The 10,918-nt window shown below is 36.5% G+C and overlaps 1 non-coding gene across 1 annotated transcript; it reads left to right on the top strand.

Annotated features, from left to right (window-relative positions):
• Positions 1 to 10,589: 10,589 nt before the first annotated feature.
• On the top strand, positions 10,590 to 10,662 carry TRNAV-AAC. Its single transcript has one exon. It is a non-coding gene; the product is annotated as a tRNA-Val (tRNA).
• Positions 10,663 to 10,918: the final 256 nt, after the last annotated feature.

Here is a 10,918-nt window from a genome sequence, read left to right as displayed (position 1 = left end):
GAGCCAATTTTTGTCTTCTATTTATTTCAATGTCTTAAGTGGTTATATCTCAATTATCGTTCTTAATAGTGGACATTTTAATCTTTGCTCTTTTTAAAAATTAGCCTTCTGAAGGAGAAGGTCTGTTTTATAAATCTGTTGATATTGATTTTATTTATCTATTCTCCTTTGTATGTGGGGCCTAGGAGGTGGGACATGAGGCTGTGTGGTGGGAGTAATTTCTTTTCCTTTAATTTTACCTTCTATCTTTATGAATTTCATTTTAAGTTAATATTTTTTTCTCTAATTTTAAGTTAAATTCTTAGTTCATTTATTTTTCACTTTCTTTTTTTTTAATAGAAAAATTATTGGGAGCTATATATTTTCTTCAAGGTTTAATGACAGCCACATATCACAGATTTTCTTTTATGAAGTGTTCTTCAATTAATTTCTAAATAATTTGTAATTTTAGTTTGGATTTCCCATTTGATCCAAGGTCTGTCCAGAACTGTCTTTATTTCCAAGTATTAAACTTAGGGGGAGTATCTTTTTTTGTTAATTTCTTGTTTTATTTTAGTCAGAGAACACAGCTTATAAATTTCTGCCTTTTGAGATGTATTAGCCTTTCCTTGTAGCCAAGTACATGATTAATTTTTAGAAATGTTTTAGGATATATGTGAAGACCGTGTTGATTGCATCACTCAGAGTCTTTATATCCCAGCTTATTTTTTTTGTCTCTTTTATTTGTTAAACATTTTGAGAGGTATATAAACTTTTCCATTATAATTATGGCTTTCCACTTAAGTTTCCTTGTATTTCTAGTCTTTTCCTTTTGCATGCATGTCTATATTGTTCGGTGCATAAGGTGTATTACATAAATTCTCTGTGGAATATGTCTTTTGTCATTACAAAAATATAACCTTATTTTGTTTAATTCTCTTGGCCTTGAATTTCATTTCATCTGATTTTAATATTGCCACTCTTGCTTTATGTTTGTTTACATTGGTCTGATACAATCTTTCTGTACCTTTATTTTGAGCTTTTGTTATTTTTTTCCTAAGAGTACTCATTATACATACCACATAGTTGGATTTTTTTAAAAACCAAAACCAAGAAACCTTTTTATTTTTATTTTTTTGAAGAAAGCATAATTTTTTAACCCATCCTCACTTACTGTGGTAAATATATTTGATCTTATTCTTTCCACCAGTAATTTGTTTGTTATGCTTATTTCTCCTTTTCTTGTTGTCTCATTTTTGCGAGATATATCAACTTTAAAAACATTCTTTATTTGCTCCCTGTCTTTCCCCAAGTAATTTAGAAGTTCTCTAAATATATCTCTATTTGGCGAGTGGTTGCATGTCTATTTTTAAACCATCATATTAAACTATGTTTCACTGTAGATATATCAAACTAAATAATAAGCATACTCCCCTTACTCTGTCACACATTTTAGAAAGATCAACGGTGACTATAAGGTGAATTGACTAGGATTCAACAGGACATGGAACGAACAATTAAGCAGTAATTGTTGTAATTCAGGTAAGTTTAAGTCTTCACTTGGAGTATATATACAATATATATATATAGTATATATACTATGTATATACTATATACGAATGTGTGTGTATGGGCATATATTTGCACACATATACATAAATATGTGTATATAGTACATATGGATCTTTTATTTCAAGCACTTTTAGTTAACACATACTACAATTAATCATCACATTATTTTCATCTTTTTAGATTTAGGTGTAAATATGATAAATAGTATTCCACGTGCCCTTCATCTTTACTTATCTTGAAAGATTTGTTTTGATTTAATTTTAATTTATGTGGAGTAATTTCTCAAGTAATTTCCTCCAAAAAGTGCATGGATAGTAATTTTTTGAGTCTTTGAATGTCTAGAAATGTCTTTAGCTCAGATAGACTAAGGATATCTTGAATGGGTATAAAATATTGAATCACAGTCCTCTTCTCTCAGCTGTCTGTAGACATTATTCCGTTATTTTCTTGTTTTTACTGAGGAAGATTAGAACTCTGATTCTAGTCTGCTTTTTTCCTTGATAAACACAAGACCAAACTAAAAGAAATCTGCTTGAATGCTTGTAAGATCTTTTCCTTATCTATCAGATTTGTAAGTGCAGGGAAGTTTTCTTCTATCATTTCCTTAGTTATCACTTTTATACCTGTTTATGTTTTCTTCATTCCTGAAATTTTATTATTTGTGTGTCAGGTTTTCCAGATATAGCAGCTCTATATTTTTATTTCTATTTCTATATCTTGTGCTTTCTTTTTTTTTCTTAATTTTTATTAAATCATAAATTGTATACATTTATGGGGGACAATGTTTTAAGTCATGTTTGCTCTAATATTGTGTGCTATTTCTCTAATTCATCTTCTGAAAAACTGTTTTTAGCTGTGACCATGTTTCTACAGAAGCTTTAAACTTGACAATCATATTTTACTTTAATTTTCAGAAATTCTTTTTTATATTCTGTAATTGAATCTACTACATATGCATTGTGTTTAGCATTAACTTTATAGTATGATACAATAGAGTTATTAAAAATTTGAAGTAAAATTCAGAGATAGAGAGAGGGATAAATAAAAAGAGTGCTGATTATTAACACAGACTGCAGTACAAAAGCGCTTACAGAAAGTGAAGTCAATATAGGCAGAAAAAAAGAAGTTCTATGACATAACTTGGAAGACAATAAGGAGATAGAATTGGTATGTGTCTCAACCCAGAAACTTTAAACCATTGTCACCCTCATGCGCCTGCCATCCTATAAAGTGAGACATAAATATTCAACATTGTTCTCAGCAAATATTCCACCACTTCATTGGCTTCAAGATATTCTTTCATTTTTTTCTGTCCTGCTTTTACTTCCAACATGTACCAATGCAACAAAAAAATCAACATCATTTTATGATTCTGCTCTAGTCCTCAGAACTGTTATATTTGCACCTTGTCTCACTAGTTCTTGACCTTGTTCTTTATCTCAAATATTTGAACTTGGACTAGGCCTCCTCCTCCTTTTTCTTTTTCTTCCTCTTTCCCCCTCTCTTCTTGTCTCTTTTCCTGATTTTGGGTAACCTGGAGAAGTATACTTGACTTTGTGTCTTCTTGAAATCCAACCTCAGACTCTGGTTTGCTAGCTAGTACCCAAGCCAGTGTATTCCAGGCATGTGTGAAAATTCAAACAGACTGAATGTGATGGGTCTTTAAAGATGGATAGGATATGATAGGACTAGAAAGAGCAAAAAAATTACTGTGAGGGTGAGAATGGTATGTATATGCATAGAGGAATGCACTCAATGAAGAGCTGGATTCTTGGAATGGAAGATTTAATATAGAGTCAATGTCTAAGAAAAGCCCCTAATGGAAAAAAGTGGGAGGTAGAGAATGAGTTGTATAGCTGGAAGGGTTCCTCAGGACCCATGGTGGTGGAACAAATGACTTTTCCTAAGGTGTAGAGTGATGTTGAAGTTAGAGTAGTATACAGAACCAATGGGCAAATAGGGAACTAAGTCCAGTAAGGCAGAAAAGATATTGGATTTATTAAAACCAAGGGGTTAAGAAAGATATTGAGAGCAAGGATCAGGGAATGAAGGTCCAGGGAGATGATAAAGAGGCCAGGGAGATTGATTTCCAGAGTCATGGCTTTTGGGTCCTGCTACAATGTGGAGTGAGGAATGGGTGGATGGAAAGGAAATGGCTAGATTGTTCTTTATCTTGGACATCAGACTAATTCAAGTTTGAAACAGTGGATAATGGGAAGTTATCAATAGATTCTTGAGCAAGACAGTAAGATGATGTATACAATGTTTTTGTGAACAGATATTTGGCATTTTTGAAGCAATTGAAGAAGTGCAGATCATTTAGGAGGTTCAAGTGGAAGATGCTGAGAATTTATACTTGGTTAGTAGAAGGGAATAGAAAGTGACATATTCAGGAGACATTGTGAAGAAGCATCCAATGGATGCTTGTATGGATTAGATAAGAAGCGAGAAAGAGCCATTAAATGTGAACATGAGGTTAATTTTTAGTTTGGAGAGGCTACAATGGAGAGTGGAGAAAGTGGAAATGTTGAATTTGAAGCAATGACTAAATATTCACTTGGTAGAAAGACTGTTTGATTTTAGCCTATAGGTATGTGGTCATGGAGGGCTGCTGTTGGAGTTTTAGACATTAAGCTGCATCAACATAGAAATGGTCATTGAAATAATGATAGTAGACAAAAGGAGAAAAATGAAGAAAGAAGATTGTAGGGGCAGATGATTGAGCATTGGGCATATATTCATATTTTGCAAAAAGGAAGAGGAAAAGAAAACACTAAAGAAATTAAAGGAAAAATTAGAGAATGTCAGGAATGAAATGTTAAGGGGGTGATCAATGGGTTCAATTATAATAGGGTTTGAGGGTGGTCTGCCAAGGAGGGTGATGATTTCTAAAGGCTTTGGATTTGGCTAGAATACTGTTTTTCCAACTTGAGTGTGCACCAGAATCTCCCCTGGAGGGTTTGTTAAAACAATTTGCTGATTCAATAAGGGGGGGGGGCAATAATTTGAATTTCTGCCCAACTCCCAGATGATGCCAAATCTGCTTGTCTAAGAAAGACACTTTGAGAACTACTGGCCTAAAATTGCTGGTCAGTTTGTTGTTGTTGTTAATTTCTATTCCAACACATCTGAGTGCTATAACATACTTCTACTTGCAGCAATTGCTCACCAAAGCAGGGATTCTCACCTGGGGCTGTGGACCAATGTATCTGGTTTTTAAAAGCACTTCCCCCATACTCAGATGATTCTGAACACTCTTCATTTGGTAATAATTGCTAAGCTGATACATGATGTTAATAATTTTCAAAAACTAAATTAAGAAAACAATGGGACCATAGCGAAAATATAATTCTGTCTTTGATGATGCAGAGGGCAATTAGGGGTCTGGCCTGCTTCATGATGCAACTGCATGTGAGTATGGTCCCCTCTATTTTTTGACTCTTAGAGCTTCTATCACCAATGGGGGGGGAGTAAGGGAAATGGACCTTACTGTCTCTCCAGCTGAATCGCCATCCATGAGTGGATAATCCTTGTAACCCTGTTGCCCACAGTCATTTGCAGGTAGGCACTCCTTGCTACCCCATAGTCCACAATGATGGTGCTGTCGATGTCCATCGAGGGAGTAAGGCAGCTATTTTCTTCTTTGGCTCCGTGTCCTGCTGCCACACTTGATTTCTCTAAAGTATACCATATACCCTGGACCTTGATGAAGACTTAAGGAGTTCTCAAAGATCAGGTGATTGATCCAAAGCCACACCAAGTTGAGAGTGAAGACAGGCATTGTAGCCTTAGCTTAGCTATCTCATTCCCTTATAAAGGCAGAAGACCTCACTGCCTTGGTCCTTGGGGGCATCAAATATACAAACTTCTTAGGTCTCCAGAAGTTGTCCATCCTTCCCTGATTTAGACCTTTCCTTATCCCTTCCTTAAATCTTCTCCCTTTTAACCTTTCCTTCTCCCATGTCCCTGCCTCCCCCTTTTCTGGGAACATGCCCCACCCCTCCCAACAGAAATAAAGCCTTTTGAAATATGCTGAACACCAAAAAAAAAAAAAAAAAAAAAAAAAAAAGGTGATCCCATGTCTCTTCTGCCTCCGGGTGTCTGCTGAATGTCAACAAGTTCCATCTCCTGCCCAATTTCTACTGAATCTGTTGACTGGAGAGGTGAGCTCAAGTCTTTCTTTCAGATTTAAATTTTTTAAAATGTTCACATGCTAGATGAACAAGTCAAGTGATATATAAAGAATCTTTATCTACTCCCATACCTAATCCCACCCACTAAGTAACCAAGGTTAACAGTTTGGTGTGCATCCTTTCACATCTTTCTCTACACTCTTAAAGTGTGTATGTGTGCATGCGTCTGTTTTCACCATGGTGGGAAAAATATTTAAGTGATATTATACACTATGAATTACTCAGCAACTTGCCCCTCCAAACTTTATATAAATCCATTGTCTTTGGTTCTGTGTGTGTTCGGATTGAATAAACTCTGATGGGTAGGGAAGAAGGCTTCCATTCTATACCATGGATTTAAAAGGTCCTTCTAGACTTCCTACCTCAATCTGGTTTGCAAGAGAGATTCACATTTCTCCTTTTTTTTTTTTTTTAACATAATTAGAACTTATTTCATGTTGCAAGAAGAGTTTACCTGACCTCTCCTCTCTGGCTGCCTAATGGGAAGATTATTGTTACAATCTATCACCTTGACAGCTGCTTCCCCCCATTCCTGGCTGTCCCCAGGCTGGACTTTATATGTTGGCAGTGATGCTTGTTGTTCCTTACCATAGACAGTGTGCTCTGCCAATGCTCAGCTATCTTAGACAGACTTAGGATGCCCAGTTTCCGCAACTGGACCCAATCTCCGGTCCTTGACTCCTGGCACCGTACCTGTGTATCAAATGCTTTTTTTGTCTTGCTAGGTTATTCTGGGCCATCTTATCCTTCTGGGCTCAATTGCATATCTGTTAAGCCTGTTTCCTTCTTCATCCTACCCCCACCCCAAAGCTGAGGTCAGTGGACAGCTGGGGCTCCTGCGTAAATATCAATAAAGGGGGAATGAAGGTTGTGTGCCCCAGCCACACTTGTGGGCATTGCCAGGAAAAGCACATGCTGACTTTACTGCCTCTTTTACTCAAGATGCAACATCCTTACACATTTAATAAAGTTATGTAACGGCGAGGTCCATTTTCCACTGACCCAAGTTGGAGTACTCTTATGTTTTGGGTCCAATCTTCCCACACACAGTACCAATAAACACAGGTATAGATTCTTCCTGTCTATCTCTCCCCATGCATCTTATGGTGGGCCTGGCAAGCAGGCCTCCCATGGAGGAGTTGTATAGTGTTAGACTGATGATTCGTAGATTCCTAGCACACTCTCTTGACTATCTTTCCTAGTTTGGCGGCCTAGCATCTAGGCTTCACTTTCTTCTCTACCTTCTTTGGACTCTGGCCCCTGCCAACTTTATCTTTCCAAACCAAAACACATACACACTCTCTCTCTTTTGCTCTCTCAATCCCTGATAGTTCAGGTCTGGAAGCTTCCCTAATGAGTTCATTGGCTTATTCAAATTAAGAGCTTAAATCGTAGAAAATCTGGGATTTTCCACTTGTACCCTGCAGGGTGTAAAACCTGATTATAATTATCTGAGTCCATAACCTAACTCCGTGTTTAACACAAAGACAAAGTAGCTTGTATGAGATTTCAATATATCCCTACAAAATGAGAGGAAATTGTGTTTTGTTTTGTTTGAATTTTAACAAGAACTATTTATCATTTCAGAAAAACACAATACTGATTAGTCATGGATGAGACTTGATAATGCCACTAATCTTTATTAATCTGCATTTGTGGATGCTGCATGCATGGTTCCTTTGACATAGTGGTATAAACAGTTGAACATCTCATTATTTCTTTTTCTTTTTTTTTTCCAGGCAGCTTCTCACTCTTTCATCTAGGCCCTTCCAATGCTCAGCTGTAATATACAGACTTAGGATGCCCAGTTTCTGCAACTAGACCCAGTGGCATAATTATGGCCCATTGCAACCTCAAACTCAAAGGGTTAAATGATCCTCCCACTCTCTCAGGTACCAGAGTAGCTGGGACTACATGTGTGTACCACCAATCCCAGCGAATTATTTAATTATTATTATTTTCTTTTTTTGTAGAGACAGAGTCTCCATATGTTGCTCAGGCTGGTGTTGAACTCTTGACCTCAGACAATCCTACTGCCTGAGCCTCTCAAAGTGCTAGGATTATAGGTCTGAGCCCCCACACCTCGCCACTTTAGTGTAATCATAACTGTATATACATTATCTATTTAAAAATTATTTTATTCTTTCCATTTTTAATTTTTCTTTGTTTTTAACAATATATTATTTGAGGCTCAGCACCTGTAGCTCAGTGGTTAAGACACCAGCCACATATACCTGGGCTGGCAGGTTCAAACCCCGCCCGGGCCTGCTAAAGAACAATAACAACTACTACAACAACAATAAAATAGTCAGGTGTTGTGGCAGGCACCTGTAGTCCCAGCTACTTGGGAGGCTGAGGCAAGAAAATGCTTAAGCCCAGGAGTTTGAGGTTGCTGTGAGCTGTGATAGCACAGCACACCCCTGAGGGCGACATAGTGAAACTCTGTCTCAAAAATATGTATATATATAATTTGGCACATAAAACTACAAAACACACATTTATTAAAATGCATAATAATATAATATCTATGAATTTACCACTCAGCTGAAGAAATAGAACAGTATTAATGATTCGTATCTATTTGTCTTATCCTATCCTCTTCCTAAACCCAGAAGTAACCACAGTACCCTGAATTTTGTGTTTATTGTACTCTTGCTTTAAAGAATAGTTTTATGACATAAGTTTACATACCTAAAGAAAATTTTTGAGGTGTAGAAAGATAATATCGTACTATGCATGGTCTTCTTAGACTTTCTTTTATCCTGAACATAATGTTAGTAAGATCCATCCATTCCATCCATGTTGTTTAGCGTAACTGCATTTCATTTTTACTACTGCATGACATTCCATGGTATATTGATCCATTTTCTTGTCAACAAGCCTTTGTGTTGCCAATACAAATAGTATTTCTATGAATATTCCTGTTTTTGACTCTTGGGGTACATGTGCAAGAGAACAGACCAAGGAGTGAAATTCTTGGATTGTAGGGTATGCAAGTATAAGATCATGCCAAACTGTTTCCCAAAGTAGTTAAACCTATTGACAGCAAAGGCAATGGATGAGTTCCTATGCATTTGTATCCTCTTCAACATTTTGTTTTGTCAAACATGTTAATTTTTTCCATGGGCACAAAGTATTGTTTCCTTGTGGTCTTTTTTTTTTTTTTTGTCATTTCATTCTTTTAATGAAAAATATTCTATAGTTTCTGTTGTACTTTTTCTTTAACTTCTGGCTTCTTTAGAAGTGTAAAGCTTATGTTTTCCAACATCTGAGATTTTTATAGTTATATTTTTGTGATTGACTTCTACTTTAAATAAGTTGTTGTTCTCAGAAACCATACTTTTAAAATTATTTTAATGATTTAAAATTTAATAAAATTTGCTTTATGGCTTAATTTCAGTGAATTTTCTATGCACTCAAAAATAATGTGTATTCGGCAGTATTGGGGTATCTTATAGGTAAAGTTAATTGGATAAAAATCATGGTTCAATTTTTCTATATTCCTATTTCTTTTACCCTCTTTTCTGTCAGTTTCTCATCAGTCAGAGGTGCCTATGAAATCACAGTGATGATTGTGATTTTTGTATTTTAGTTTTTTCAATCTGCTTCATACAAGAATTAATATATCTTCCTGATGACTTTAACAGTTTATTATTATGTAACTAACATTCCTCTTACATTTGGCCTTACTTTTGACTTAGACACTTACTCTGATATTGACATTCACACGAACTTTCTAATGCTTGGTGCTTTGAAGATACCGCCTTTCCCCGCTGCTTTAATTTTAACCGGTCTGTGCTCTTATTTTTAAAGTGTGCCTGTTGTAAGCAAGATACAATTAACTTTTGTTCTTCTTTATTATAGTTAACTGTCTAGCCTGGCAATATCTGCCTTTTAATTGTTTATCCATTTGCACTGAATGCAGTTCTTTATGATTGGATTTCATTCCATCATTTTATCTATTTTCTATTTGTTTTATCTGTTCTTTTGTTTCTCCTTTTCTGCCTTCCTTTGCAGGAATACTTATTATTCCATTTAACTTTTGTTTAGCCTACGATGTAATATTGTTCTTTCCATTGCTTTTAAGGGTTTTTTTCTTTGGTTTTTGGTTCAACCATTTCAACATAACTGGGTTGGGATTTGCTGAAGTAATTGAACCTGAGTTGATGTCACAGATATTTTTGTACATCGATCAGTACAATTAAGATTTGTGCATATTAATATACATAAGTTAATATGTGTAAATTTAAAAGAAAAAACCCTCCAAACTCTTCACTGGATGACATCCATATACCAAGAATTAAAAGTTAGTCGGCAACCTCTCTGATCTCTCTCATCACACTCAGACAAAAATATACCTTTCAGTCTTTAGAAGACACATCCCTTCTTCCCTGATCCAACCCATGTATTTCCCTTTAATCCGATTTCTTTCCATGGATTTTCTCCCAGAGTCCACGACCACTTCATTCAGTTCCTACTGACAAAATCTCCTTTTGTAACCTTTCTATAACTGTCATACTTCTTTTCATCTACCAAGTGTTAGATGTGGTGTCATTTTCTCTAGAGTCTTCCTTGATGGGCACTGGGGTATTTCAGTTTTTCTGCTTTTTCAACAGGCTGCTCTGAACGCGAACATCATAGATTTGGTGAATGTTATTCTGCTGCTAAATAGCCTAATCGGCATGTGATAATGTTGATTTTAATCAATGGAAAATGTGAGGGGAATAGCAGTAGTACAGCCAGAACATTTTCCACAACAAAAAGACAAGCTGAAGACCTTTTAAACCTAAGGCCTCAAGGAATACTTACTTCTATTACCAGAGAAAAAGCGCTGTACTGCAAGAGGTTTCCGTAGTGTAGTGGTTATCACGTTCGCCTAACACGCGAAAGGTCCCCGGTTCGAAACCGGGCGGAAACATCTCTTTTTTTTCGTCGTTGTTGTTGTTGCTTCTGAGTTTTGGTTTCTAATTTCGCGCAAAGCTGTGCGTTCATTGGCGGTCTTGATTCTCAGCGGGGCTGGCTCTCAGACGCTCTTCAGCCCGAGTCGGTTGCTCCCGCAGGGGGAAATGCCGGCAGCACCGGCCGGACTCCGGCGCGCCGGCGGCGGGAGCCTGCGCCACGCGTCATCGCGACTTCCCCAGGACCCGGCAAGCCGCCTTCAGCTGTCTTCAAGT

This window comes from Otolemur garnettii, unplaced genomic scaffold (genome assembly GCF_000181295.1).
Source record: "Otolemur garnettii isolate 467f Iridium unplaced genomic scaffold, OtoGar3 scaffold00155, whole genome shotgun sequence".
Lineage (NCBI taxonomy): Eukaryota > Metazoa > Chordata > Mammalia > Primates > Galagidae > Otolemur > Otolemur garnettii.
Note: the sequence above shows the minus strand (reverse complement) of the source record. Positions and strands in the feature narration are given on the sequence as shown.